The sequence below is a fragment of the Rhinolophus hipposideros genome (genome assembly GCF_964194185.1).
Source record: "Rhinolophus hipposideros genome assembly, chromosome: 19".
Classification (NCBI taxonomy): domain Eukaryota; kingdom Metazoa; phylum Chordata; class Mammalia; order Chiroptera; family Rhinolophidae; genus Rhinolophus; species Rhinolophus hipposideros.
Genome location: NC_138065.1, coordinates 48,658,942 through 48,682,727, shown reverse-complemented (window position 1 = coordinate 48,682,727; position 23,786 = coordinate 48,658,942).

Below are 23,786 nucleotides of genomic sequence, written 5' to 3'. Positions count from 1 at the left end.
TTCATTCAGATTTTACTGGGTACCAAGTGTGGGGTGCAGGGTGCAGTACAAGTATGAATAAGACCTCAAGGGTTGACTTGGTAATAGTTACCGAGGATAGACAGAATGTAGAGTGACTCTTGGTTTTCTGACAGGGTGGATGCTGGTGGCAGTAATTAGAGAAAAGAAAAGAATGAGGAGGATGAACGATTTGGAGGCATTGGATTTGAGGCTTATAGTATTTGACGTAATTCAGCAAATACTCACTTCCTGTTTCTTAGTCTCTATGAGAAAATGACACTTCCCTGAACCTTTGATGTTGCAGCACTGGTTTTGACCTATAGAATGTGGATGAAAATGGTACTTTTCAGAAGGCTGAGCAACCTTTTGAAGCCTAAGCCTAAGAGGCACTGTGTGGAAAGGAACTGCCAATGCCTACTGTGAAAATGCAAAGTCCTTTCAGTCTGTGTCCCAGAACAAACAGAGGGGACAGATCTGAGTCTAAGCCACAGCTTGGCACAGAGCTGGTCGGCCAACTGAACTACAACCTGTGGCTTCATCATGCCTTTTTTTTTTTTTTTTTTTTTTTACTGTAGAACGTATGGTAGTTTGCTATGTGGCAATAGGATGGAAACAAAAAAACCTGAGGGACACACATGAAAATAGGGATTTGAATATGCAAGTCTCAAAATGAGGTGAGACCACACAGGGAGAAGGAACCCAATAAGAGAAGGAGCGAAGACAGAACATTAGGCAATGTGAACGTCCTGACCATTTGCCGTTGGGACACATGCAATTCTGAGTGTTGAAGGTACGTCTTTGTTCTGTGATGGAGTTTGTCTACTTTAAAATACAAACGAGTATAGGTATTACTATAAGAATTCTGTGTATTTGCTGCCCAGTCTCTTAGAGCTGTCATACGCATGTGTACACTCAGTTATGTAGACAAGATAAAAACCAATCTGTGCTTTTCTTCCCGAATAAGACACTTTCTCTTCCAGGGTAGGTCTTAATGTTTTTGACTTTGAAGGGAAATGGATTTTGCTTCTCATGATGTTCTATTCCAGCTTCTTTTCTTGGTGGGTTCTGCCTCTACAACAAAATATCTATCCAGACTTTGGGGTTGATGTCTGTTAGAAACCATCTGTATCTGTCTCAGAGACTGATTAGTCAACTTCTAGCCATCTTTCCTTGATAATTCAGTGGAGGAAATTTATTTATTTTTTTTCCTTTAGAGCCCTGAAAAGTCAATTGTATTCTGCAGAGGTTAGAGGCTTCTGTTCTGTGTTCATGTTCTCTCCTTTCCTTCTTTCCCCTCCCCCTTCTCTCCTACTCTTTTCATTGAATGCATCCCCACTAACTGCCATTTTGCTCCCCTTTGCAATGACGTTTTCTAATTCCTCAAGGTACTAAGAAGACGGTGAACAACTGTTTTTGCTCTTGTGTCCCAACAACTCAAGTACAAAGGTGCTTGTTTTGTTAGTTTTTTTGTTTTGTTTTGTTTTTCTAGTCATCCAGTGTTCACCTTCCTTTCAAACACCACAGTTCCTGTTAGCATGACTAACCACAAACATGCTTTCACTCTGATGGGGTCTGGAGCTTCTGGAGGGAGACAGACGCAGAATTGCATTCAAACCGAACCTCACGAAGTGGGTTGCAGAAGCTCTTTCTCCCAGCCAACCTTTCAGAGCAACTTCCTGCTCTCCTGAGGAACAAACTGGAAGGAATTACTTTATGCAGAAAAGATAACTAAAAAAAGGAGAGTATCATTTCCTTTGCTGAGTTTTATGACTTGATACTCATCCACTTAGGTCAGACCTTTAACACCATGGGGAAAGTTCTGATAGCTGGTTATGGGGGAAGATAATGCATTTAATTTGAGAAACATTGACTTGCAGTATCTAGTGAGGTCAGCCAGTTTTGGGGTGCATGGAGTTTGTTTGGATTTGAGCACACTCAGTTTGAGATCCAGGGGGACTTCCGTGGGGCGACAACCAACTGGCAGGAGAGACACACACAGATGTCAGAGCCAGAGTTACAGAATTGGGCGACTTGCACGTTTGAAACCTGTGGAGGTGATGGGAAGCACATGAGATGCTAAGAGCAAGGGCTAAGGATTGAGCCTGAGGTTATACCCAACCTCGCAGATGAAAAGAGGTAGTAACACCAGTGAAAGAGGCAGATGAGTACACGCGGGAGGGGAATTGTGACAACACAGCCTCTTGTATGCCAAGGCAGATGGGATTCTGAGAGAGCAAGTGTGGTTATGAGTGCCTACAGCTAAACAGCGACTAGAAGCATGAAAGCTGAGTAAAAGCCATCTGATTTGGTGACTAAGAAAGAGCCATGGGACATTTGAGAAGATAATTTCAGTAGAGTGGTGTGAACTGGAACCGAGCGCCTGTGACTAGGGAGTGATTCAGTGGTGAGGAAATGGGGGAGGGAAAGACACACAGCATTTCAAAAAAAAACAAACAAAAAAACCACGTAGGCAGGAAACAAAGAAGAAAAAGAAAAGTCAAGATTGAAGTCAGAGTGACCATTTGCTGGTTGGTGAAACGATTGCCAGGGCTCCTTGCAGCTCTGGCCCTGGGATGCCTTGGATTTTGTGATATTTGTGAGATCTGTCACCTTTTTCAAAATGTGCCATGTGTGACGACTTCTTGTTCTAAGGAAATGTTCGCTTTTGTACCTAATTTCATATTTGTAAATTTTTTTTTCCTAAAAGAAGCTACACAAATTGTATAAGGTTTTGGTCACCCAAACCTGGGTCCTCCCCAGCAAACAGCTGTATGTTCATGGAACAGAATCATCAGTAGGGACCTGTCTTCTCAGGTCCAAGAACAGGTTTGGTAGCGATGAGTTGTAGTCGTTAAGTTACGGTCAATGTTGAAACAGTATTTGATTGTGGCTCCTCTCAGTGTTGGCCTTTGTTTTCCTTGAACCTCTTGTTAGCACAAATTGATCAGATTAGTTACTATTAAAGTTGACCTTTGAACAGCACGAGTTTGAACCAAGTGGGTCCACTTATATATGGATGTTTTTTTTCCAACAAATATATTTAGAAACATTTTTTGAAATTTTCTTACTGCCATGAAGCAATTATACCAATTACACTAGGCTAGCATGAAGCAATCACATGGCCACTTATTCATTGTCAATGCATGAGTCCTTACACCTGTAAATAAATAGGAATTTCTTTTCACATTATCTCTTCCTTTTTGATGTCTATTGTTAGTAATATGTATAGCGTCTACAGTGTTTTGTATCGAACAGACAAACTTACACTATCAATTTAATATAGTACTGTAAATGTATTTTCTCTTCCTCATAGTTTTCTTAATGACATTTTCTCTTCTGTAGCTTACTTTATCGTAGAAATACAGTATATAATACGTATAACACAAAATACCTGTTAATTGACTGTTTATGTTATCAGTAAGTCTTCCAGTCAGCAGTAGGTTATTACCAGTTAAGTTTTGGGGGATTCAAAATTTATACACAGATTTTCGACTGTAAGGGGTCAGCTCCCCTGACCCCCATGTTGTTCGAGAGTGAGTGTACTTTGGAAGGTAACTTAATGGGTGGGATTGGATGACCCTGTAGTTTGTCAACTGAAGGTCCTGTATTTGTTTCAAAGAGCAGGACTCAAGAGCAAGGGAGGCAGGGCAGGAAGGTTCAGTTAGTATCTGTGACCAGGTAGGGGTAAGGGTGGCAGGGAGAGAATGGCAACAGCGGGGAGGTGAGCAGCAATGAGGGAGAGTAAGGAGGGGGACAGCACAGGTGCTTTTGTCGAGGTGAGAGGTCTGGGGTGGGGCAGCTGGTTCTTCTGGGGTTGGCCAAGGACACCTAGGCTGACTGGACAAGGGAAGAGCTGGAGCTGGGAGGGAGAGAGGGAGGGGCAGAGAGAGAGAGAGAGAGAGAGAGAGAGAGAGAGAGAGAGAGAGAGAAAGGGAGAGAGAGAGGTGTGGAAAGGTGAACGTGATGTCAGGGGAAAATGGGGCTGCCTCAGAGATGCCTCCAGAATGGCCTGACTCATCATGTGGCCTGCTTTTCCTGTGCTTCAGTTTCCCCTTCTGTAAGATGAGAAGCACCACAGAGGGCTACGGGGAGGAAAAACTAAGAAAAATAGACTCAAGACACTGGTGCTAGATAAGTTCTTATATGGTTTCTATGGTAATACTCCTGGGGTGAAGTTAAAAAACAAACAAAAAAGAACTCTATAAAGTTAGTGTAATACACATCCACGCATTAGTAAAATGCATTTCAAACAGATTTTTCTCTTGTAGGGGATTGTCACTAAAAGAGATCATTTTCCTCAAGGAAACCCCTTGAGGAAAGTGAAAAATCAGGGTTTCTGGTTTGTCATTGAAATTAGGAGCTGAATTTGGCAGACACTTTTTGTTGTAAGGAAAGCAGCAGTGGCAAACAAATGTTAGCTCTTTCATTCAAAATAACATTTATTGAGTACCTCCAGTGCGCCAACGTGCCAGTATTAAATAGGTGGGAAGTCTACAGGGGCGGAGAGGGTAGATTTAGCCTTAACTAAGTGTAGAAGGGATGCAGCTAATTACAACGGCCTGAGAGAGGCTCAAGCCCACAGGTATGGGTGAGTGTTAGAGATCAGATGATGGAGCCACGAACACGGGACAGATGTTGGGGCGACTTCCCCCAAGGAGCTGCCATGTGCGCTGGACCCTGGAAGGAAGTGTTCAGTGAGGATGAGCTCAGGTAGCAGACTGAAGGGTGAGAAGACATGGGAGGAGAACCTTTCCACTTTGTTATTAAGTCTCAAGTCAGAGTATTCGAATGACCATTCCTTAGAAGCTGACACCATGTTCAATTCATCTTCATGAGGACCAGGGACTTTTCCTAGACCTCTGCCCCTAGTGGAGCCCCAACAGACGTATATGTTTAATTTGCTCCCTTGTCTAAAAGGTTTTAGTAGCTTTCCATAGAGTATGAATAAAATCTACCCTCCCCTTCTGGATTCTGAAGCCTGTGTGATCTGTGCCTATCTTGAACTTGCTTTTGCCTTTCCCAACTTGATTCTGTCACTCATCACGTGACCGGTCACTTCTCATTCTCCTTATAGGTTATCAGGTACACATCCTCTCCTCAAAGAGGTCTTGTTAGAGCAGCTTACCTCAATTGGGTCTTCTTACTTCACCCTGATTTTCTCTATTATTGTATCCTATTACTAAAATACTTGTTAATACATTAAATGTTGATTGATATAGTGATAATAATAAAAGCTAACATTTATTGAGTGCTTATATGTTTGGCATTATGCTTCTTTTTAAAAATTATAATTTTTCATTTTTTTTTGAATTGAGAATAAAGATCTGCTCTCAGCAAATTGCAAGTACACAATAAATTATTAACTATAGTTACCATGCTGCACATTAGATCTCTAGATATTATTCCTTTTATAACAGAAAAATTTTAGGTCTGCTGTATGATAATTTCTCTGTAAACATTACCTCATTTAGTTTCCATAATAAAGTTACGAGGCATGTACTGTTATTATTCCTATTTCACGGAAGATAAAACTGAAACTTAAGTGAGGTCAAGCAAATTGGTCCAGGAAACAACTGATGATAGAGTAACAGCTTAGAAATCAGGAAGTCTGATCTAAGAACCTACTCTCTTAAGCATATTTGCTTAATACTTTTAAATGCTGCTCCTTGAATCTCACGGAGTGTTAGCAAATGATTTTCATATCAGCCTTGTGTTCTGTGGATTTTTAAGAGATGGAAGACATCAATCTAGAATCTTCTACTAAAATTTCTATTCTCATTCATGGCACGAAATGATATCCTTTGTTCATTAGCAAAAGAAACAGTGAGCTTAATTCTCTCCTTTCTCCTCCTCAAATTTCTCTGGCCTACAACTTATGTGATCCCAATGGTGTTGCATTCAGTAGAAAGTTCCAGGCACTTCATCTCAACTATTTCTATGCATAAGAATTACTTGAGGATCTTACTAAAATACAGCTTCTGGTCCAGGGGTAGGGCCTGAAATTCTGCATTTCTAACAAGCTCCCATGCTAGCTGATATTGCTCTTTGGGGAACTGCACTTGGAGCAGCGAGACTCTAAGGAAGCTACCTGATGTAAAATAGCTGGGTTTTCTTCTTTCCCCCATGAGGGGATGTAAGTTCTAGTAACTGGCCATCAGGGCATAGATGTTGGTAAGGACTGAGGATTAGACTATGCAATTCCACTAGAATGTAATTCCCATGAGCTCAGGATCATTTATTGTCTTATTCACCAGCATGTTCCCAGTTCCTGGCACAGAGTTAGAGCTTAGTAATTATTGAAGGAAGAGAATTTGCCCTTGCTTGGGAGAGTAGATAAGAATTTGTAGTCTCATTCTCCCCTTCCTTCCTGGTTCTATGGCGAGTGAGTGGAATCCACATATCTTTCTGCTTTTTCAGGAATGTGAAAATTCTTTCCTACACAGTTACATGAAAAGAGTGATGGGTGACTTACATGGGAGAAGGAGAGGGATAATGGGATCCTAAGACTTGAACTTCTACTTTGATTAATAGTCAAGTCCCTTTGGATTTGTATTTCTCATTTAAGGCAATATGCAGCAGACTGATCCCTATTGCTCTGGAACTGAGTGGGTTTCTGAACACATTCATTCATTCATTCCTTCAACATACATGTGAAAGCACCATTCTAGGCACTTGAGATACACCGGTGAACAAAGAAGACCCCTATAGAGCGTTTACTGCAGCTGATGGAGACAGAAATAATAAATTGAATAAGTATATTATATGTTAAAAGGTGATAAAGGCTCAGAAAAAAGGAGATGTAGAACAAGGTAGGAGTATGAGGTTGAAGAGGGTTATAGTACTAAATAGGATGGTCAGAGTAAGTCTCATTGAAAAAGAGACCTTTGGGCAAAGACTCGAGGGGTATAGGGGAGTGAACCAGGCCGATTTGGACGGCTTGTGTGTTAGAGGTAACAGCTGGTGCAAAGTACTTGAGGCAGTGCAGTGGTTGGAATATTCCAGGGATAGCAAGGAGGTTGGTATGTTGAGGGTGAACTAAAGGATGAGTAGAGTCTGAGAATGTGAGGTCAGAGAGATAAGGCACTAGGTGGACATGACTCAGGTAGGTCCTTGTGGGCCACTGTAAGCACTTTGCTTTTACTCTGAGTGAAAGCGGAGGCCTTTGTAGGGTTTTGAGCTTATGGGTGATGTGTTCTGATTCCTGTTTTAGAAGTATCTCACTGGCTTCTGTGTTATGAATAGACTATGGATGGGCGAGGGAAAAAGCAGAGCGACCATTAAAGAGCTATGGTGATAATCCAAGTGAGAGATGATAATGTTCCGGATCAGGGTGATAGGAATGGAGGGGGTGAGAAGTAGGCAGATCCTGTACATATTTTGAAGGTCAAGGTGGCAGAATTGCCCGACTGGTAGGATTTGCGTTGTGCAAGAAAGAGGGGTCACAAATGCTTCCGAAGTTTTTGACTTGAACAACTAGAGGGATGGAGGCTCGCTTAGCTAAGAGGGAGACATCCGAGGGAAACCTCAGCAGTTCATGTTTGAGAGAGAAGATGCAGAGTTCTGTTTCTGTTGGTTTTCCGAGTGAGAATGTGGAGTAGGCCATTGTGGATGTAGGATTCTAACGTGCAGGAGAGAGGTCTGGGCTGGATGTAGAAATTTGGGAGTCAGGATATCTAGGGGGTACTTAGAGTCATGAGACCAGATGAGTGAATGTTGATAAAGCAGGATGGAGGACCAAGGACTGAGTTGGGACTCTTCCAGTGTTAAGAGGTTGGGAAGAAGGAGGAGCCAGTGTAGGATATGGAGAAGGAATGACCTGTGATGGAGGAGGAAAACAGAGAGTGTGGAGTTCTAGATACCAGGTCAAGAATATGAAGCAAGGAGAAGGGAACGATCTCCTATATGAAATGCTCCGGTATGTCATGTATGATGAGAGCTGAGAACTTCTGAGAATTGATCAAAGGAGCCAGCAAAATGGGGATCACTGGTGACCTTGATGAGAGCAGGTTTGGTGGGGCCATGAAGACAGATGTCTAACTGGAATGAGTTTAAGAAAGAATAAGAAGATAAACTGGGGATTGTATATAGAGACTCACTTGGACTGGACCATGTGAGAAAATTTGAGAGAGAAGTGGAAAAGAAATCAATGCAATAGGGTAAGGTGAAGAGTAAAGGGGAGTATGGAAATTAATGACATTTATTTATTAGCAGAAAAATAATAGATAGCCTAGGTGATAGTTTCATCATTTTACTGCACTGTCAGTGTGTAATTTCAAACACTAAAACAAAATTCCCTACACACACTTCATAACCTCTACGTGCCTCCAAGGAGTGATAAAGCACCTGTAAATGTTTACTTAATCAAAAATGATGAAAATGGTATTGGATGGAAGTCATTCCTGTTTTTGTAAATAGAATAAGTATATGACAGGACACAGCCAAACCAAAATGGCTGCTTTTGATTGGTGGAGATGAGCCCCTCATCTGGGCCCCTTTCCCTAGTTATTCAGGATGATGGCACCTTGTCCTCTCTCAAATTTATTTGGAATTGATCGTCAACTAGTTGCCTTTTACACATGTGGGATTCTGACTGAATTCAATCATAGCTTTCTTTATATCTGTATTCTAGGTTGGTTGTTCCTTGTAATGTGGTACAGGATAGACAAGGAATCAATTCATTCAATAGTTTCAAATAGAGACATGGATTAATGGGGGGGAGGTGAGTCTTTTTTTAATTTAATTTTTATTTTTTATTAAATTTATTGGGGTGACAATTGTTAGTAAAATTACATAGATTTCAGGTGTACAATTCTGTATTACATCATCTATAAATCCCATTGTGTGTTCACCACCCAGAGTCAGTTCTCCTTCCATCACCATATAGTTGATTCCCCTTACCCTCATCTCCCACCCCCCACCCCCCTTACCTTGGTTGTTCCTTGTAATGTGGTACAGGATAGACAAGGAATCAATTCATTCAATAGTTTCAAATAGAGACATGGATTAATGGGGGGGAGGTGAGTCTTAAGATTCAGCTCTGGTTGACACCGTGACCTTGTGCAAATCATCTTGCTTTGATGTTGTACTTGCAAAATGAGATGACAGGGTTTGATAAGCTGCTTGTAGTGACCATCTACTTCTAAACATCACCAAAGCCCTTCTTAGTACAACACTCGGCTAAGTGCTGTGCCCTTCAGTCCTCAAGGAGTTTACAGTCAAATTGTTAAGATAGGATCTATACACACTCATAAAAGTTTAGTTAACCACAAAAGCCTTAGCACCACGGCAGTCCCAGGCTTGCTAAGTGCCAATCAAAAGTTGTAGATCTGTCCTGCTCTGAATTACAGGACGGGGCAATCATTATGGGACAAGGTGGTCAAAGCCATTTCTGGAGAAAGTAGGGGTCAAGAACTGGATTCACATCCCTTGCGAGGTAGACAGGGGCCCTGGCAAAGAGACATGAACAAAGGCAAAGAAGGGTTGTGATCTTGGCATGTCAAGGCCCAGAATCAACCCCTCTCACGATGGCGGAGCAGATGTTTCATTGCTAGGGGAAGGCTAGGAAACGGATTAACAGATGGGACCTGCAAATCCTGTTAAGATATCATTTTACTCAATACTTGTGACATCCCTCCTCAACGAACCTTTAATTTTGAGTCACTAAGAAGAAACAAAACTAAGAAACTATTCATCTTTTTAAAGCCCGACACCCTCATCTCTCCCCTGCGGTGGGTGGCACTTACACAGAGGGCACACCCAGAGTTGTGCAGAGAGAAAGAGTGTGTGATGTACTGCTCGGATACTCAGGGTCAGAGTATGCTGGCTGTCTGGACTTTTCAGAGTGCTCCTTGGTCCTGGGCTCTGTCTTACTGCTTTCCGTGTGTGTAGAGCGAAGGAATTTTTGTAGGACAATCAAATGTATAAATGCCCATATTAATTAAGACACCCATGGGATATGCAATCGATGCTCCTTTTCTCCACTTCCAAACTTTTATACCTTGTATCAGGAGAAGGCACACAAGAGGAGCCGCTGGCTTACCCAGCTCAGAGCCACCCAGATGATTTACGGGTGAAATGCTTATTCCCTGGTAGGGGTCTGCAGGAACAAGCATGCGTGTGTGTAGGGGGTGCTGAAGGAATGCAACACAGACACCATATCCAGAGTGAAAGATGCAAAGAGAGGACCTTGGCTTTGCCTCTCCACTACCACTCTTCCAACTTTGATGGTACTTGCTTAGTGGTCTCTCCATGCCCCTTACCATGGCCCCTTCCAAGTGACCTCCCAGGTACCTTCCAGGATTTCATTTCAGGACACTGGCCTTTGCTCATCTAACCTTAGGATGTGCCAGTTGTCAAAACCAATCCTCCAGTTCACAACCTCTCATTTTCCTCCTTGCTTACCTGTGTGAACTCTCATTCTGAGTGGCCAACTGCTCCTTTCCTTCCAGAAACAAGAAGAGCAAACTGCTTTTGTGTGAGCCCCCTCCTGTGAAAAGGTATTTCCTGCCAGGGTGCTGTGGTCTTGTCTGAAGATAGTCTTTGGTTGAGGTTTCAAGAATTTTCATAACGAACCAGGGCTGTAAGTCGACGAAGCTTCGACCAGAACACTTCTGGTAACTTCAACTCCTCAGTAGGCATTTAGGCAGGTGGATGATTCATCTCAACATGTTCTGGTTCCATTTACCATAATTGCAAGAGATTATACAAAAAAGAGGAAAGCAGTGAGGATTATTGGAGAAATCAACCACAGAGATAACCCTTCTGGCCTTATACGTAATGCTGTGGTTTTAGCCATTGGACAGAGGCAGACATTTTTGTTTGTTTCTTTTTTTGTTTGATAGAGTTCTTCTCCCATGAAGCCAGCTACTCATTGTGTGCCCCTTGTCCAGTCCAAAAACAAAAACAAGAGGGGAGAAAGAAAAAAACAAAACCCAGAACCAACCAATCTCCCTCCCTCCCTCCCTCCCACCACCACCTTAAAAATCCAATTAGATTCCAAATAATGTGCTCCATAAATAAAGGACACTCCCTTTAGGTGGCTTGATTAGAGGAACTTTCTAATACTTTCACACAGTTGATGGTTGTTTTCTGTCTTTTCCTTCTCAAGGAAAATATAGTTCAGATCGTTTGCTTGTACCTGTACCTCATATACAGTGATTGATAATTATTAAATATACATAACAGCACATAGAAATGAAATAGGTTTTCCCTAGCTGAGCGTACAGTCATGTTGCTTAATCGTGCCGATGGACTCATGAGACCAGATGTGAAGTATCCACATGATTTTCTGTGGCTCTTTCTTTTCGTCTGTGTGGACCTGAGTATTAGGGCCAGTGGAAGGTCATGTGCTGAAATGGCCTGCATTGCCCCTTTGGGACAGAATAAACAATGATTGTCAAGATGGCATGACTCTCATGGAGGGAGATAACCTTTATTGAACATGAAAAGCTCAGGCAGTGGAATAGAACCCATTTTTAAGGTCCACTTTTATTTTTGATGCCACTGAAGTTCACCAGGAGTCACCTCAGCAGTACAGACTCCCTGAATTGTGATCATTTTGATGATCTTTAGGAAAGAGGAGTCCCCACACCCACATGGGAGGTTCCAGTAGCTACACCAGCTGGACAATGACAAGGGTCAGGTGTGTGTGTTGGTCTTGGGAGCTCCACTGTGTGTATCATCCTTATTCCAGGTACCCAAGTAAGTGTTGTAAATTAGGTCCCCAGATTTCGAAGTCTGCTTAAATCTTTGATCAACGTACTTTTTTACAGAGAGAGTGAACTTGGCTGCCTCTCAAATTGAACATCCCTCCAGCTGAACTCATGGTCCTCCCCTGCCATCCTGCCTGTTCCACCTTCCCCCTTCTGAAGTTCAGTACATGACATTGCCCATCACCTCCTTGGCCAGACCAGAGATCCTGGGGTTATTTGTGTTGACTACCTCTCCCTCACCCCTCCATCCAACCCATTATTAAGTCCACCACTTTCATGCTTTCCCTCCCTCACCTACTTTTCCACCCTGGTCCTCTTTTACCTGCTCTTTGGGCTCCACGCTTGACCTCCATCCATTTCCCTGCTCCTGGAATGTTCTTTTACAATCACACACTTGATGTGCTTCTCTCTTCATTGCTATGGCTTTTCATGGACTTAGAGTTTAACCTCAAATTCTTAATGACACTTACCTACCCATCTGGCCTCCAGGTACCTGTGCAGCTCCCTTGACTCTGTTGCCGAACTCTGATGGTCCACGGGTTTACAAATGTGGGATTTGTTAGAGGCCTTCATGGGGGTCAGTCCCGTCCTCAGTCCAGTGGTCTCAATACTATATTACCCATTCAAGGCTGAATCCTTGAACTGGTTCCCACTGTGGGAATAGTGGGCAAGACCTACATTCAAAGGACAGAGGAGGGCTGAGGAGCCTCTTTTTGTCTGGGTCACACTCACAGGTCCTCTCGATGACCTTTTCCAGATTACCTGCAGCAATGGTCTCCTTCACCTTTTCTTAAAGAGGTATGAAGCCTTACTGAGTATTTGGCTGTGCTAGTAACTTTAAAACTACCGTCTCATTTTCATTTTGGAAAACTATGGAGACGCTTAGGTGTGGAATCGAAGCAAGCAGTAATTGACATTTATTCTGTGTCTTCAGCTTGAATTTAAGTATGCTGGGCTTAAACCTGTGTTTTAATTAAGAGCCTTAGTGCTTTTCCAAGAGTCTGTTGGAACCAATAGTTCACCTTCAAATCCTTGACTTTGACAAAACATTTAAGTTTTTCTAAAAAATTATATATGAGAAGAGAAAAAGAGGCAGAGGGAGAGACTACAGATCTCAGCAATAAATACAAGAATTGACTTTAGGGGGAAAAGAGTGGCAAGTGCAGTGACCAGGGCTCCATTCACATGGAATGAAGAACTCCTGGATGATGAAATCAGCAAGTGAATGAAGGTCTTTGGTTGGTGGCTTCTTGAGAAAAGGGTATTCCATGCCTCGAGGCGTGGAATTTGGTTCCAAATGTCTCATTCTCTCTGACATGTCTAGTTTTCATTTTCCTGCCTAAAACTCAGTGAGACCGCATGGTGGTTCTTTTATTTCTACCTGTATTTATTTTGTTGTTCTTAAAACAACTTAGTGCTTGAAAGATATTGGGGATATCTGTTTCTTCTCCAAGTGGGTGGAGGAGGCGGAGGTCACCATGGGTATCCCCTGCCCCACCGGTTTCTGCATGGGAAGATACCTGCTTCAGCAGACAGGCGGTAAACAGCTGAGCAGCTGAAGCCCTTTCTTTTGATCTCTCTCATTCACGCTTGTTTGCTGAGCGTTGATTTCCACTGCAGATAGAAGGTGTCGGAGCTTGTCATTCTTTCCCTCTATTAGTCAACTTTTACTTTTTGTTTAATCAGGCAACCCCATGGGGGTGGAATCTTATTCACTGTTCCAAGTAATGCATGATCAGACAACTTGAGGAGGCTTGCAGAGTCCAAGGTACATAAAATGATCATGCCTGAGGGCTCCGCAGCTGCAAATCAGATCAGCTTTGCACCCTGAACTCTTACTCTTTATGAGGTTGGGGAATGAGGTGTGGGGGAGAAGAGATGAGAACAGTGCTTTCTTCTTTTCTGCTAACCTAGGCATTTGTCTTTAAGATAGCTGCAAAATGCCTGAGAGGGTAATCTGGCTTTGAAGTCTGTACCCAACCCTCTCCCCACACCCATACTCAATCGATGCTGGGTGGACCCAGCAGATGGGACTGGCTGCTTGGGGTAGTTTCGTTCTTTATCCTTTCTTGTATGTCCCTCTGGAAACTTTCATCTCAACAGGAGAGGCTGCATTTGCTTAATAGAAAAATTTCGTTCTGTAGTCTGTAGGTTAAAGAATGAAATGAAATGATCAGAAAAAGGCCAACCCGTTTCATTGAGGAGAGAGCTATCCTTCTTTTACACTTGCGACTCAAGCCCTTGGGATTGGTATGACAGAGGAGAATTGCTCTGTACAATTGAAAAATGAAATTCAATCTAAAAGCAATGAACAGCTTGTAAGAGAGAAACAGAATAGCTCATGTGCTCCTCCATTTTAACTTCAGCAACCAGAGTGAGTGACCTTTAAAAAACACAGATCACACCACTCCCTGTGTTAAACCCTTCAATAATTTTCCATTGCTCTAAAGATAAAATCCAAACTCTTGACTGTGGCCTTCTTCCCCCATATGGTCTGGCTCCTGCTGACTTCCCCAGTCTCATCTCATGCTAGCTTCCCCATCAATATGCAAGGTCAATTTTGAAATTAAGTCTCCGCCTCAGCCTTTTGATTTCTTGTGCCTTTTTTTCTTCTTTATTTTTTATTTTTTTCAGTTGACCACTACTCCGTAAGCACAAAACCATTCCTATTCTTTGCTATTATACGTGGAGCTCTTGTGTGGGTAGTGGTAAGTATTTCCTCACAGGACGTCCGAGTACTTTGTACTGAGTAGCTCAGTCATTTAAGCAATTGCTGGGAAACTCCTCGGTAAAATATATGCCTAGGTCTTCGGAAGGTCAAGGGCAGAACTGAAGTTCCACCGCTCAGCTCTCCTTATTCTTTATTAGGAACTCACCAAGAAAACTCATTACTTCCTCTCACTAACAATGAGTCAGGCCTAAATCAACATTTAGTGGGTGGGGTCAATGGGTGCTTCCTTCAGAGTAAGTTTCAAGGAGTCCCATTCCTGATTTGAAGTGACCCCCATGGGTTCACACTAGTCTCTCAGAACCTTATCCCTTCGATTTTCCTGGAAGCCTTTGGGAAGACTTGGGAAGTCTCTGGGAGGTTCCATTAGGTGAGTGAACCTGGATTGTATGTGTGCATGGTAGCATGGGAGGGTGGGGGGAGAGTGAGGATGGGAGAAGGAGCAAAGTGGGTGGGTGACAATTAACATGGATTTAAAAAGTCAGATTCTGGTTTTGTGAGCAATTCCTTAAAAGGCAAAGTCCTGCAGTTTGTGAATATTTGCATAACTGTTCATGAATGCCTGGGAGGACTGAATCACCGGAGTGTCATGGGGGTTGATTATTTCTATTAAGACTAGTGGAATCTTTTTGTGGTGGGCAGGGCCTGCCTAGGCCCCCATAACAACTTGTCACATTCCGGACAGATGCTCCTTCATTTCTAGCAGTTGATTAGGGGTTGTAGTGCTCATGGACATTGATAATTCCAGAAGCTTCCAGAAGTAAGATGGGGGGAAAAGAAAGACCGTACTCTTCCTTTCCCTAGGATCGGAGAGAACTCGGACAATATCTAGATGGAAGCCCTAATAATACTCTTCAAAGTCATTAAGAACGATTTGTTCGTCATTCTCACTCTTCCTACTTTAAAATAAAAATGTTTTGCCAAAACATGTTTTTAAAAAACCTGTGGTACAGGACAGCTAAAATAGTACAACAGAAACTATTTTAAGGGAATAGAGACAATGTTAACCAAAATTGGGATGATATTGTCTATAAAATCAGATACCACATTGAGTAGCTCTGATCTTCCTGGCAGCCTCAGCAAGATGCCAACAGCTAAAAAACAGAGAGATAGTTCTTATTATTTGATAAAGGGAATCATAAAAATCTATTGGAGTATTTTTTGTGTGTGGCATGAAATCCCTAAGAGAAGTTAATTTAGGGAGTGTCCTGCAGAGCTGTCCTATAAATCAGTGTCTCTTCCATGCATGATCATTCAAAATCCACGGGCATAATATTAAGTTGTGCTCATTGCAGGAATTCGTATGGACACCTAAGCTAATATGTTTTCTTTAGGGAGTAGCTAATTTGACACAGAATTAGAGAAGCGAGAGTTTATTGCTGCAGTTCTTAACTTTCTTATGCTATGAACCTCTTTTTTAAAATAGTATTTTATGTACATGAAACAAAGTACAGAGGATTATAAGGAAATTAATTATATTGAAGTCTATGTATGTCAATATGCATGAAACGTTGTGATATATTAATGCATAGTAACACATTAAATAACAAGATATATCGGCTGGTCTGCAAACAGTTTAATATAGTGATGAATGCAAGTACTAAACATTTGTGTAATTAATGTGGTAAGAAAAGTGTCTGATATCTATTAACAGTCAAAGATACTGCTAATATTACTGTGGTTTATTTTCTGTGTTCATAAAAAAATACATTAAATACCAGTTCAAAATTAATAAAAGTCAAGATGCATTTTCCCCCCCATTCAACTTCATGGAGCCGCTCTGTGCTATCTCTGGAGAGTCAGAAGACACCAGGTTAATGACCAATGACTTAGAGGAATGAAAATTGGTAAAGTAAACCCATCTTCATTTGTTTTTGTCAGGAGCTTGGCAGAAGTCAATCCAAGATTGATGGAGTGACTTTAGTAAAGATTTGTGTGTGCATGAAGGGAGATCCACCAGCTTTAGACAAGAAACAACGTTGATGTGATATTATAAAAGCATTTTTCTGTCTTCTATTTGATTTTGTTTGATTTCTTAATTTTTCATTATTTCTTAAATGACTCTCTAACCACCATGAAAACTGTTTTATTTGTAACTCATGCCTTGACCCAAAGATAAAATATAGTTGTTGATGTTAGAATATATGAAAGAATGAGTGAACAAATTTGTGTTTGACATTCTTTTTCTCTAGCTTCAGTTCTTCCAATAAGTCTTTCTCCAAGCAATCCATAAAATTGATTAGACTGAATTTCCTTTGTTTTCACCTCTCCAATCTATTGCCTTGTAGAGCTTCAAAAGCTTTTAGCAATGGAAAAAAATAGAGGTTGTACCATGAGTACTTGGCTCATGAAAAATTATTGAATTTAAGAAGGACACCAACAAATGAGTCTGGTGTTCAGAAACTCAAGACAAGTGAGGCCTCTTCTTCTGCTACCCTTTTTGTTTTCCATGATTCATAGTTGAACATGCAAAGATGGGGAAGGAAACAGTGGGAAAAGAGGAAAGCAAAAAGGGTGATGAAAAGAAGTAATCATAAGAGGAAGAGTAGGAGGAGAAGAAAAGGAAAGTAATCCCTACTTGTGCTGAAAATTCACTACCATTTCATCATTCACATGGATCATTTAGAACTGCTGTGTATCTATATCTGTGGGGTGATAGGGTTTCTAGAATGGGTTATCTCAAAGTGTAGACCAAGGACCATCTGTGGCATTTATTTCAAATGCAGTTTTCTGGGCTCCCTCCCAGTCTACTCAATCAAAAATCTGTGTGGGACCCAGGATTGTGCATTTTAATTAGCTTTCTTAAAGTTGGAGAACCACTGATTTTGATGAGTGAGAAGAACTTGGTTGACTCTTGCTAAGGCAAAGTGGATCTAATTCCCCTGTCTACCGACCCCCCAGCGACCCCAATCAGCCAGGAAAGAAATCTGTTCCTCCACTCACAAATACGCACACTGCACTGAAATTCAGGGATTTTGACATTTGGTAATTTGATTTATATAAATTTGCCAAAACTGATGAAAGAAAGCAAGCCACGGTGAGAAAATGTTGGTTTAGATTCTGTTCCTGAACCTTTAATATACAAGGGTTGTGACCTTAGACATGTAACTTTACCCTCTGGGTCTTTATCTCTTTAACTAGAAAATAAGGATTTTGAACTAAGTGACTTCCAAGGCTGCCCAGAGCATTAACACCATGAGTCTAAAAAGGGGGTCCACCCTGTTTGCTGCTTTTAAAGTCCATCTCCATAGTAACACCCCTTCATGGTGTATCTAGGGACTTCCAGGTTCGGCAGCAGTGACGTCTCCTGAGGAAATCCTCCATGCACCTCCAGGGAGACACCTGAGAGGCAGGTCTAAAACCTAAACCAGTTGCTACTTCAGCAGAGTAGGTCTCTGGAGAGAGTTAGGATCAGAACAGTCCTGAAGGTCATCCAGCAGGCACGAACTTCTTCCAGTGTTTTTCACAACAGCGTGGGTTCAGATCAACTGACTGGCCCATAGTTCAACAGTTGAACTACTTAATATACTGTAATAATGGCTCTTCATAGAATTGTACTCAGTTTATATGAGGATTAAGTTATTTTCGGACTTACCTTCTAGAGCCATATCTAAACCTCCCAAAATTTATTATTTTTCTCCCTCTTGACAGAAGAGGTGTTGGCGCCATTTAGAGCTTTACCTTTCATCTTCCTCCACTCATGCCTCAGCAGGGTTTCCTATCCTCACCCCATCCTCTCCCTCCTGCGAGCTACTCTCATGTGGTGGAAAAAATGCAGAGACTCATCTTGTTTTGCCACCTCTCTAGGGAGACCTAAAGGACAAACAGAAAACCAAATATCATGATTGAAAAAAATAGTTGAAATTATTTTGAATAGTCAATGAGAAAACCATGTAGCAAAACCCACATCAAAAGCCCAGCTGTTGGGGTACACCTTTCAGATTCCGTTCGCACGGGGGCCATGGACCAGAAGGAGGCCATGGAGGTGGAGATGTGTTTGGAGAAAGATAGAAAAGGTCAGAGTGATAGTGAAAAAAAAAAGGAAAGAAAGAAAAAGTAGATTGAATAGCAAATATGAGAAAGAGTATTTCCATCCCAGAGACTAAAGAGTTTGGCTTCCAAGGGACATACGTGACTTCATATAGTCATCTTACTTTGTGAGAAGACATTTTTGGAAAGTCTTTTTTTTTTGGTGGATCTCACGGAAACTATTTTGAGTTTCCTTTTCTTGGGACTTTTTTTTTTTTTTTAAAGGATGATTAAATCCTGCAGTTCCACTTTAGAAAAGGGTGATTTTGTAAGTTTGACTAAGTGAGCAATGAGCAATTTGAGCATAGTTGGGGATAGGGACATTTGGGAACCTTTTTCCCTTTCCAGGTGGAATCTGTGCTTGGAGACAGAAAAGTTCCAAAATGGCGTCACACAGGTCTCCCGATGATGCTGTGGGTTCATTTGTGATCAACCTCTCTCCCTCTTGGCCAGTGTGCTATGAGCAGTGTGTCTGCCAGGCAACATTGTCCCAATGTTTGCTTTGACTCTGCTTTTCCTGACAATGTCCATCAATGACTAGACGTATTTTTCTGTGATGTCACCAGAGATCCAGAAATGACTATGTCTCGGCAGAGGAAACAATCAAAAATCCATAGGGAAAACATGTAATCAATTCCTGGGCCAGGAGTCATTCTATAATAATATATCTCACCTCTGAAATCAAGTAAAACTGTCACAGTTGCCCTTCTGAGTTCATGTTGTCTATCTAGTGACATCTTAGTCCTGTGAGTGTGATTAGATGAGGTTATTGGAGGGAGATTCCATTGAGAGTACGAGGATTAAGAGAAAGGACTAAGCAGCAGCTTCTAGCTAAAACCAGAGGGAAAGAGGCATTTCCCTCCATTCCAGATGTTGGCATGTGAAGGCTGTAATTTGTATTAATAGCTAATAGTTTTGTGGCTGGAGAGCTCCGGGTCAGAACTTAACTCTTACAAATAACGTGACATGGGGCAATTTTATGAGTCCCCATTTTCTTATCTTTACAACAGGGATAATGCTAGTACATATACACATCAGTTAAGACACCTTTGGTTGTAAGTAACAGAGAACTCCAGCTCGCTTAAGGGAAACGTATTGGCTTGTGTACCTGTGAAGTCCTCAAGGAGGTATAATTTCAGGTGTGGTTTGACCCAGAGATTCACAATGTCATCAGGCGTCTAGTTTCGTTTCTCTGTAGTTCTCTTGCTCTGCCTTCCTCCTTGTATCAGCTATGACTTCAGGCTGTCTTTGCCTCAGGGAAGCCTCATTGGAGGTGGCAGTTCTACAAGTTTACGTCCTCCCCTCCCACTACCTAAAAGAGGAGAGAGTCTTTCCTAGTACTTCCTTGTTCTCAGCAAATGTCTCCTTTTGTCTCCAATTAGCTCATGAATATACTTGGAACAATCGTGGGCCAAAGAGGTGGGATGATAGAGTTAAGGCTCATTTCTGAAGTTGAGGGTGGGGTCAAACCCACATTAGCCACCGTGCAAAGGATATAAGACAGGCAGTTTCCCCAAAGAAAAATATGCGTGTTGTTCCAGGAAAAGAGGAACCTGATGTTGAGAGGTCACCAGAAACAGTGCCCTCACAGGGTGGTTGGAGGGCTTAGCAGGGCGCCTGACCTTTGGAAGGACGAGATAATTATAAGCAGTGATTATGTTGGTGTCATCCCGGAGTCATGGTTTCTGCCACCTCTCCTTTTCTTCTTCTTTTATCTGTAGTGTCTGCCTCTCCTATTTAACAAGTCTGGAGAACTGAGTTTTTGTCTTAGCTCAGTGTCTAATTAGCTGGGTGGTCTTGGCCATATTGCTCACTTCCTGACTGTCAGAAGAGAAGCTTGGATGAAGTATGAGCTGAGGCTCCTTTCCAGGAATAAAGGGGCCTTTTTCTTTCTTAGGTCCCTCAGGAAACTACATAATGTTAGTTAGGATGCAGGGACCCGGTCTACAAGGTTCATGGTTTAATTGAAAAACAAACGGCTTTGAAGCCAGGGAGATGTGGATTTGAATTGCAGCTCTGCTTGTGCTGTGATTGTGAGGGACTGTTATCTCTGAGCTTTAACCTCCTTTACTACACAAGGAAAAGGATGAGAAATAATACTGATTTTCAAGCTTGACTCACATGAACATGAGAGAGTTGGAATGAGGCACAGCTGATATTTATACAATGGTAGAACAAATAGAATAGTGACTTGTATTTAGAAATGTATGTTGATGATTTCATTTGCTCTCATTTTTAACGTCTTATCATGTGTCTGATGACTACATATATCTCGCCCTCTGGGATATTAAGACATTAAATTGAGGGCATGGAAAGCTAATTCAGAAGGGTATGTGTAGTGTTTCATAATGTGATATATCTCATATAGGCTGATGCTCATCTCATATAGGGCTGTTATGAAGAATAAGTAAATATTCAACTCATATTGGTTATATACATTTCTATTTCTCATTTCTTTCTTTCCTTTTTTTTTTTTTCTGTCCCTGCATACACCTTTGGCTCACTCGTACTACCTAGTGGCAATTGTGGGTATTACTTAAGCTTGATAGTGCCATCAGTCTTTTTTTTTTTTACCCCTTTATGGAGTTATAGAGGTATACTTACTGAAGATAAGTATACACTCCTGATATCATCACCACAATCAATGCTATATACATATCTACCTCATCCAAAGGTTTCCTCCCATCCTTCTTATTTATTTTTCGTGATAGCAGCGCTTAGCATAAGATCTACCATCTAAGCAACTTGTTAAGGTAATGTCAACCATGGGTACTGTGCTGTACAGTAGATTTCTAGGACGTATTTATCTTGCGTAACTGAAACTTTGCACCCTTTGACTAATACTTCCCCATTTCCCTCTCCCCTGGCAACCACCATTTTACTGTGTGCATCTATGAGTTTCACTTTTTAAATTGCGTATGTGAGTGGGATCATGTAGTATTTGTTCTTCTGTGCCTGGCTTATTTCACCTGGCAAAATGTCCTCCAGGTTCATCCGTGTTGTCACAAATGGCAGGATTTCCTTCATCTTGAAGGCTGAATAATATTCCATTGTAGGTAAATGCACATTTTCTTTATCCATCCATCGGTGATAGATATTTAGATTGCTTCCATGTCTTGACTGTTCTGAATAATGCTGCAGTGAACATGGAAATGCAGATTTCTCTGAGATCCTGATTTCAGTTCCTTTGGCTATCTTCCCAGAAGTGTGGTACTTAGGAATGAACTTAACCAAGGAGATGAAAGACTTATATACTGAAAGCTTTTAAACGTTGATGAAAGACATTAAAAAAGACATAAATAAATGTGAAGTCATCCCATGTTCATGGATTGGAAGAATTAACATCATTAAAAGGTCCATACTACCCAAAGTGATCTATAGTTTCAATGCAATCCCTATCGAAATCCCAATAGCATTTTTTCCATAGAAATAGAAAAAACAATCCTAAAATTTATATAGAATCTCAAAGGACTTCAAATAGCCAAAGCAGTTTTGAGCAAGGACAACAATAACGGAGGCATCACACTTCTATATTTCAAAATATATTACAAAGCTCCAGTAATCAAAATGGTGTGTCATCAGTCTTCAAAGGAAGTGTCTGGTCCCTGAAGCTGTACAGAGTCCGAAAGTTGAAATTCTGCCTTATTATAACTCTAGAGCACCCAGGGTGAGGTTCAATGCTAGGGAAGCTCAAAAGAAACCTGAACTCAATAGTCCTTTAATTCCCCTGCCACTTGGATGCTTCATGGGCAAGAGAAGGTTCCAGAGACTGGAACTTTGTAGCAAATTAGTAGTTCTTACCTAACAAGCCAAGATGAGCTGATGAATATGAGTCTGAAAGACTGAGGGGATCATAAGGTGGAGAGTGGGGGTTATTGAGCTGGTAGATGAGATGGACACATAAGACAGCTCCCCAGCTCCCCAAGACTGAGGATCATTAACGGTCAGATCCTTAGATGCCACCATGTGTCCAAACAGGGTGCTCTGCATGAGTATAAAAATTTGATAACATACCAAACCTCCAGAGACTTTGAAATAGTACTCGTTTATGGTGTTCTATCATGTTTAGAAAGAGGGCCACATCCTTTTCTAGGTCTACGCACTTTAGTAATAGAAAGGCTAGGATGCAGGATGCTCTCGGTTTCCAAAACAGTCAGCACTTCTTTTTACTCTCTAGGTGGAAAATAAAACAGAGGGAAGTCTGCCTGTGCTGTGAGGGTTAATTCCAACAGGACGGGGACTAACCTAAGCTGCTTTGCTTCAGTTCCTGCATGCACTGACCTGGTAAAGGCAGGAAACACACTAGTTACCGGTGTTGCTGCTATAAGTTTTGGCACAGTTCATAGTGGCCTGTCAGCATTTGATAAGAATCAGAGCGATGATTTGCTCCTGGATTTAGTGAGAACTTCGAAAGGCTCTGCTGTGGAGCTGGTTACATAGCAGGGATATGCCCAGGTGATCAGCAAAATGTAAAAACCCTCAATTGAGATTTCATTTTGGGCTTCCTGGTTCCTAGTTGTCCTGAGCATGTGTCATTGGAGAGAGAAAGTGTGTTCAGCCACAGTCCATACAGAGTGGGGATAAGAGGGACATGAAACTGACTTCTCCAGACCCCTACCTGTGAAAGCCTGTGGCAGTGGCATAGATCTCGACTGTCACCATATCGGATCCTTTGAGCACTGTCATTTTGGGTCCTGTGAATCTGTAGCAATCCAATCCTACTTAACTGTCACTGTCAGTGAAGGAATAACATTTTTCTGTTGTGCAAAAAGATCGTGCCTGCTGGATGACCTTCAAGACTGTTCTGATCCTATCTCTCTGCAGAGACCTACTCCGCTGAAGTGGCAACTGGTTTAGGTTTTAGACCTGCCTCTCAGGTGTCTCCCTGGAGGTGCATGGAGGATTTCCTCAGGAGACGTCACTGCTGCCAAGCCTCGAAGTCCCTAGATATGCCATGAAGGGGTGTTACTATGGAGATGGATTTTAAGCAGCAGAGCAAACAGAGTGGACCCCTTTCTGAGACTCACAGTGTTAATGCTCTGGGCAGCCTTGGAAGTCACTTAGTTCAAAATCCTTATTTTCTAGTTAAAGAGATAAAGACCCAGAGGGTAAAATTACATGTCTAAGGTCACAACTCTTGTATATTAAAGGTTCAGGTGTAGTTTACTAGTTACTAACTTTGTAACCTCGGGAAAGTCATCTAATTTCTCTACACAAGGTTTTTTAGGCTACGAAATCAAGACGGTCATAGTATTTACTATAGCTATCTAACATAATTAATCTATGAATCAAATGAGGTATGTGTGAAAGACCAAGAT